The sequence below is a fragment of the Pteropus medius genome, unplaced genomic scaffold (assembly GCF_902729225.1).
Source record: "Pteropus medius unplaced genomic scaffold, Ma_sr-lr_union100, whole genome shotgun sequence".
Classification (NCBI taxonomy): Eukaryota; Metazoa; Chordata; class Mammalia; order Chiroptera; family Pteropodidae; genus Pteropus; species Pteropus medius.
The window spans coordinates 2,932,594-2,938,862 of record NW_024351543.1 but is presented as its reverse complement, the minus strand read 5'-3'; positions in this window follow the sequence as shown (position 1 = coordinate 2,938,862).

Genomic DNA, 6,269 nt, shown 5'->3' with positions numbered 1-6,269 from the left:
GTAAGAGAGAAGCTAGAGATGGAGTTGGAGATGTGAGAAGGGCAGAAATGTGTGTGATGGCGGGGTGGTGCATTTCAAACATAGTCCAAAATAAAATGAAAAGCAATTAAAGACATATAAAGGGGAATGCCATGTAAAATTATATGTTTTTGAAATATTATCTGACTGCAAAGGAGAAACTAGATTTAAGGAGAGTAACACCAGTGATAAGGAAACCAATCAGTAGCATATTTTAGTGCTCTGGGAAAAGTATGATGTCACCTTGAATGACAGTGGTAACAGTAACAAAGGAGAGAAGTAGAAAGATTTCAGAGATTGATGGGCTGGATTCCCTGGGATTCATTTATTGATTGGATTGAGGTGGGTAACAGAGTGAGTGGGGTCAAGAATAACAACTAAATAGCAGAGCAATTACTGAAATGGTGATAAGTAGATTTGTTGGGAGAGAGAATTTTAGCTTTGACATGCTGATTTTCAGAAGGGCTTGTGTGTAAGCACTTAATTAGGCAGTTGGAAATTCATGCCTGTAGCTCAGGAGACATCTGGTATATGTGTGTGTTAGTCATCTGCGTGCATTTGGCAATTGATGCCATAGGACTAGAAAAAACTGTCCTATGAAATTTCTAAGAGTGAGAAAACAGAAGAACCAGGACCAAGATTTGAGAAGCATCAATATGTAAAGGGCAAGTACAGGCAGCAGAGCATGCACAGGAGATTGATAAAGAGCAGCCAGAAAAGGTGATGCCATGGAAGCCAGAAAGTAGGAGTTCAAACTAAGACATGGAGCAAGATGAGAATGCAGAATAACACTGGATTTGGTAGAGAAACCCAAGGATATTGAACAATCTTCCTCTCCTTTTATTTTTCCAACTGAGACAAAGAGCATCTACAGTGTTTTCTAGGATCAGCCTTTCTTTTTATACTTCTTCGTGTTTTCTTTGGTTATTTGTTTTTATCCCCAGTTTTGCCAGTGGCTTCTAGCTTCATCCAGGAAAACATATCCCACAGTCTTTAAGGGCATAAAATTATCCTGAAAGAAGGAATCAAGTCTTTATTATACATCTTCAGTAGATGTTTCTGACAGATATAATCCTCAGAGTAGCACATCTGTGGACAAAAGACACCTTTCTTTTGATGATATTGGTCCACTCACATTGCATTATTTTGATGAGTTATTATGTAACCACCACCACCTCCACCCCTACTTGAATTTTCCTTTTTGCTTCATCTCAGTTATGTTCCTTAGGCATTCTAATAGTTTGTGTATATGCAGAAGGGGGCGGGTCAATGATATTACTACCTTTTTCTTCTCTGGGTCCTGATTATTTCTCATTTTATTTTTCTACTTTGTTTTCATATTTTCCCTCCTCCTACTCTGTCTCAAAAAAGATAGAGACTTTTAATGTTTTTTTTTTTAAAAAAAAACCTTTGAAATGATATCATCATTGTCACTTTTTAAATTATAAACTAAAATAAAAATTGGCATATTGATAAAAGCTTCCAAGGCTGCTGCTTGCTGCTGCCTGGTGATTAGGTACGAGAAGGTGGCCTTTCTCAGTTCAGATAAAAAATATGCAAATGACGATATTTAAACCAAAATGACAGTGTAGTAGAAGAGAGAGGGTAACACATATTTCCTTTTCTTCCCCATCCTTTCTTTTTCTGTATGGCTATCTAAGGAACAGTTTAAAACTTTGACAAGAAGTTGAAAATTAAGAAAAAGTTCACACACAACTGCACACCAGTTCTTCACTTTGGAAAGAAAACATTTCTGATCTGGCTCAAATATTCTAAATTGTTATTTCTTTATTCAGACAATGCCTTAGGCTCGTGACTTTTCTGCATGGACAGGAATCTGACATAATTTTAGCACTTGTTATGAGCCAACCTTTATGCTGAGCCTTTAAATATAACTTTTCATTTACTCCATAATATACAGTGAAGAAACTAAAACATGGTGATACCATGCATCAAACATCAGCATATCCAAGATCACTTGGTAGCAAGTGAGAGATGAAGGATTGGATTTGCTCGACTTTAAATTATATACTATTGTCATCACACAAGAAAAGAGGTAGATATGCCCAGGGAGGAAACTAATGGCCAATGTCTCTGTGCATGAGCTAGTGTATGAGCACTGCTGAAGACTAAGAACAGTTGTCATGTCCATTTCGATGATTCCCAATCAACAACATGGATGCCATCCAGAAGTTGCACAGATATTGTACAGACTGGAAAGTGTATAGAGAGAACTTCTCACTGGCATGCATAGACATTCCGTGACCGCTCTATTAGAATCTGAGTCCAAGCTTTGAAAGTCCATCAGCTACTCTGACATATTTGTAGGCACAGTCAATTTAATATGCCACCCAGTAAACTGATGCAATCATGAAGGGTTCAGAAGGAGCCAACCCAACATGTGCCTCAGTGGTATGCAGATTACTTTAAGCTAGAGGCAAGTTTAGCTTCAGGCTCAAAAGAAACATCTGCCCCTTTACACTATCTAGAACTTGAATTAGGGGCCTAGGCCATAATAAGAGATTATCAGATATAAATTCTTTTAACCCATCTATAGGGCAGGGTAAACCATCTGTTCTTATCATCCTGCAATGAGCCTTTGAAGTCCCCAAGGTGCATTACCTCATCCCTAGCTGCTCAGAATGTCTTACATACCTCAATTCTCCTTTCTATCCCTGCACCTCTCAAGTATGTGGGGTTCTTATACATATGCATGTATTAAATTTGGTTATTTTCTTTGTTGCAAGCAAGAAAAGCTGCTAATAAAGTAACACTCTTGAATGCATTTGTGTCTTTCCACAATGCTAGGTTTAATGAATGGAACCTTCTCAGATAAACCAGTTAGGTACACAGACAGGTTAACACACAACACACAAGGAGGGGAAGTACAGTCTTACATGACAGAGAGAAGGGATGAAAATCTTAGTGTCTCCAAACTGAGCTCTATTGACTGGCAGTGCCGAGAATGTGTGCCAGTCCTAAGCCAACGGCTACAACAGGTCAGAAGGTCAGAGTCTTTGGCTCTAGCACACCAGTCCGTGATGCTATCAGGTTAGACTTGAGCATCATCTATCTAAGGCAGGGGACCCAGCCCCTGGGCCTCAGACCTGTACTGGTCCACAGCCTGTTAGGAACTGGGCCACACAGCAGGAAGTGAGCGGCAGGCGAGCAATTGAAACTTCATCTGTATTTGCAGCTGCTCCCCAGAGCTAGCATCACCTTCTCAGCTCTATCTCAGATCGTCAGGCATTAGATTCTCATAGGAGCACCAGTCCCTGGTGCCAAAAAGATTGGAGACTGCTGGTTTAGGGTGTTCAGTTTATATGGACCTTGCAAGGTAGGATCTTCTTGCTTATTGGCTCCTGCAGATGCAGGCTGATGTTTCTGTGATTTTGGGTGTTTCAGTCAAATCCTAAGGATGTTCCCATTATGTGTCAATTGACATTACTGTCATGGCTCCTGTGAAATCCATTTTGTAAATTCTAAAAAGTCCTTATTTCTTTATGCTCTATTCACTCTTGCTAATCTATCTCATGTCTATTTGATTTTTAGACTGGCCAGAAGAAACTTGAGTGTAGAAGAAAGCTTGTTCCTCCCCCACTCAGTCAATATAAGTTAATATATATAATTATATTATATATATATAATATATATTATATTTTATATATTTATATAATATATATTATATTTTATATATTTATATAAATAATATAATTATATTATATATATAATTATATATAATTACATTATATATAATATAATTATGTTTATATATTTATATAAATAATATAATTATATTATATATATAATTATATATATATATTATATATATTAACTTATATTAACTGAATGGGGGAGGAACACACACACACACACAGATCAGAAACTGGAGTTTTTCTGGTATAAACAAGAATCCAGGAACTGTGACTTACCAAATGCTATGACTGTTTTGAAACTTAATGGATAAAAGAATAGAGTGTGAATATAGTTTACCACAGACCTTGGCTAGACGTGATGTGTGAATATGTCTGCATGTGTTTAGACCTGTGCTTTACTGCACAAAAAGAAGCTGAATAAAGAACTAGACACCGGAATGGGTAAAATTTTCCAAACAATAGCTATACTTACTGAGTGAAAAGCAGCCAGACTTCTCAATTCTTAATTGCCATTTTTAGGATGCATTAAGCCTCAAAATGACAATAACTGGGATTCCAAGGACAGTTCAGCCTTCATGATACAAGTAGTTTCCCTATAAAACACAGGAGTCACTTGCAATTCCTGCTGGATCTAGAAGCAGGGATGGGGACTTATTTTCTCACTAGGAAAGTGAACACTAACTGACCTAAGATTGAATTTCCTCAAGCTCCTGATATCACGTAAAGATTAATTAAAACTTTAGAGAAAGGGAGAAAGAAAGAGCATAGTGTCACTGAAAGACCTGTTGTTTGCTCCTTTGTGCAAATGGCAGTATGCCTGCAGCATGGATACTTCTGACGATGTTTAAAGGGCCATATGTCTCGTTCATACTTCATGGTCTCATTATTCAGCAGCTTCTAACGAAACTGTCTTTTTGTGATGTCTTTTCTCACAAAGTTCAATCTTTCAAATGGAGGGAGGTAGCAGTCTATCTCTGTAGTTTAAAAGAAAATATTCAGGTAGAATTGGACATCTGTGTCTTTCATTTTTGCCATGTGGAAGAGACAAAACAAGGAGGAGACAGGAGATACGGATAGCCAGTGCTATGCCTATTGTGAAGACCATGGGAACCCCAGCAGCCTCCTCTGGGACAACACATCTCTTTATTTTTCTATCAAAGAGAATTCATCATGTTTAAAGTCTAAACTTCTTTAGTGAGAGAGAGACCTGATGGTGGTTTTTTGTTTCTCTTCACTCACTACTGTTTGATATGGGAGCCTTTTGAAAAGGTAACATGAGACCAGAAACCTAATACCATGTCCGCCCCTTCTCCCTTTCTCTTTCTTTCCATTTTCTTTACCCAAACTCTATGGACAAAATGAGAATGAAGTCTTGTGAATTTGGAATATGATTCTGCAAGTTTTCTATGAGAGAGAAAATGGAAGTAGTTATCAGGTACTGAGTATAGCTTTATGTTACAGGCCTTGAATTATCTGTGAGATACAAATCACATGCTATGTTAAACAAACTTGACCCAGAATCTACTTAAGGTATTTCTAATGTTTGTACTGACAACAAATTATCTTTTTGAGGACCCTAAGGGCAACAAATTTACAAGGCTTCAATAATACTCCTTTTCTTTTTAATTCACTTAAGGTCAGAAATACCACCAGATTTATCAGTAGTCATAAGTTTAACCCAAACTTAGGATTTATCAGTCTGATATTAATCTTACCTCCCTTTAAGCCTATGTGCTAAAGTTAAATGAAAGAATGGTCTCCCTTTTTTTTTGGCATTAGTTATCTCTGACCTTACATAAGCAAATATTCTTTATTCTGACTACAACTCATGTACTGAAATTCAATTCTGGCACTAAACACTCAGAGTTAGTGTCAGACTCCACCAGTTTAAGGCTATGATCTTTAACAGGACTATCCCTACTTCAGACGTCAGCTATACATTGGGGGTTCCAGGACACTCACACTCTGGCTGACTGGCTACAAATTTGGGGGTTTTAATGACCCCCTGCGGTTCAGTAATTTGCTATAACATTACGCAGAACTCAGGAAAGTGCTTTACTTATGTTTAGAGTTTTAGTATAAGGGAGATAAAATCAGGACTAACCAAATAAAGAGACAGGTAGACTGAGGTTTGGGGGGGGTCTAAAATACAGAGCTTTAGTGCTTTCTCCTCATCAAATCAAGGTGCCACCCTCTTAGCACATCAGTGTATCCACTAACCAGGAACCTCTATTGAGCCTCAGTGTCCAGAGATTATACTGGGGTTGCATTACATAGGCACAACTTATTAAATAGTATGCCACATGGTTAAATTTAATCTCCAGCCCCCTTTCCCTTTCCCTCCCCCAGAGGTCAGGCTAGGTCAAAGTTCCAACTCTCTAAGAATGTGGTTGGTCTTTCCAAGCTCCAACCTGCAGCTGTCAAGGGGCCTACAATGAGTCCCATTAGTGTAATCTCAGGTATGATCCAAAAGGTTCATGAATAACAAAAACACTTTTATCACTTGGGAAATTCTAAATTTTAGAAGCTCTGTACTGGAGAGACAAAGACCAAACACATTTTTAAATAAACAATAATATTAAATCTAGAGGGATC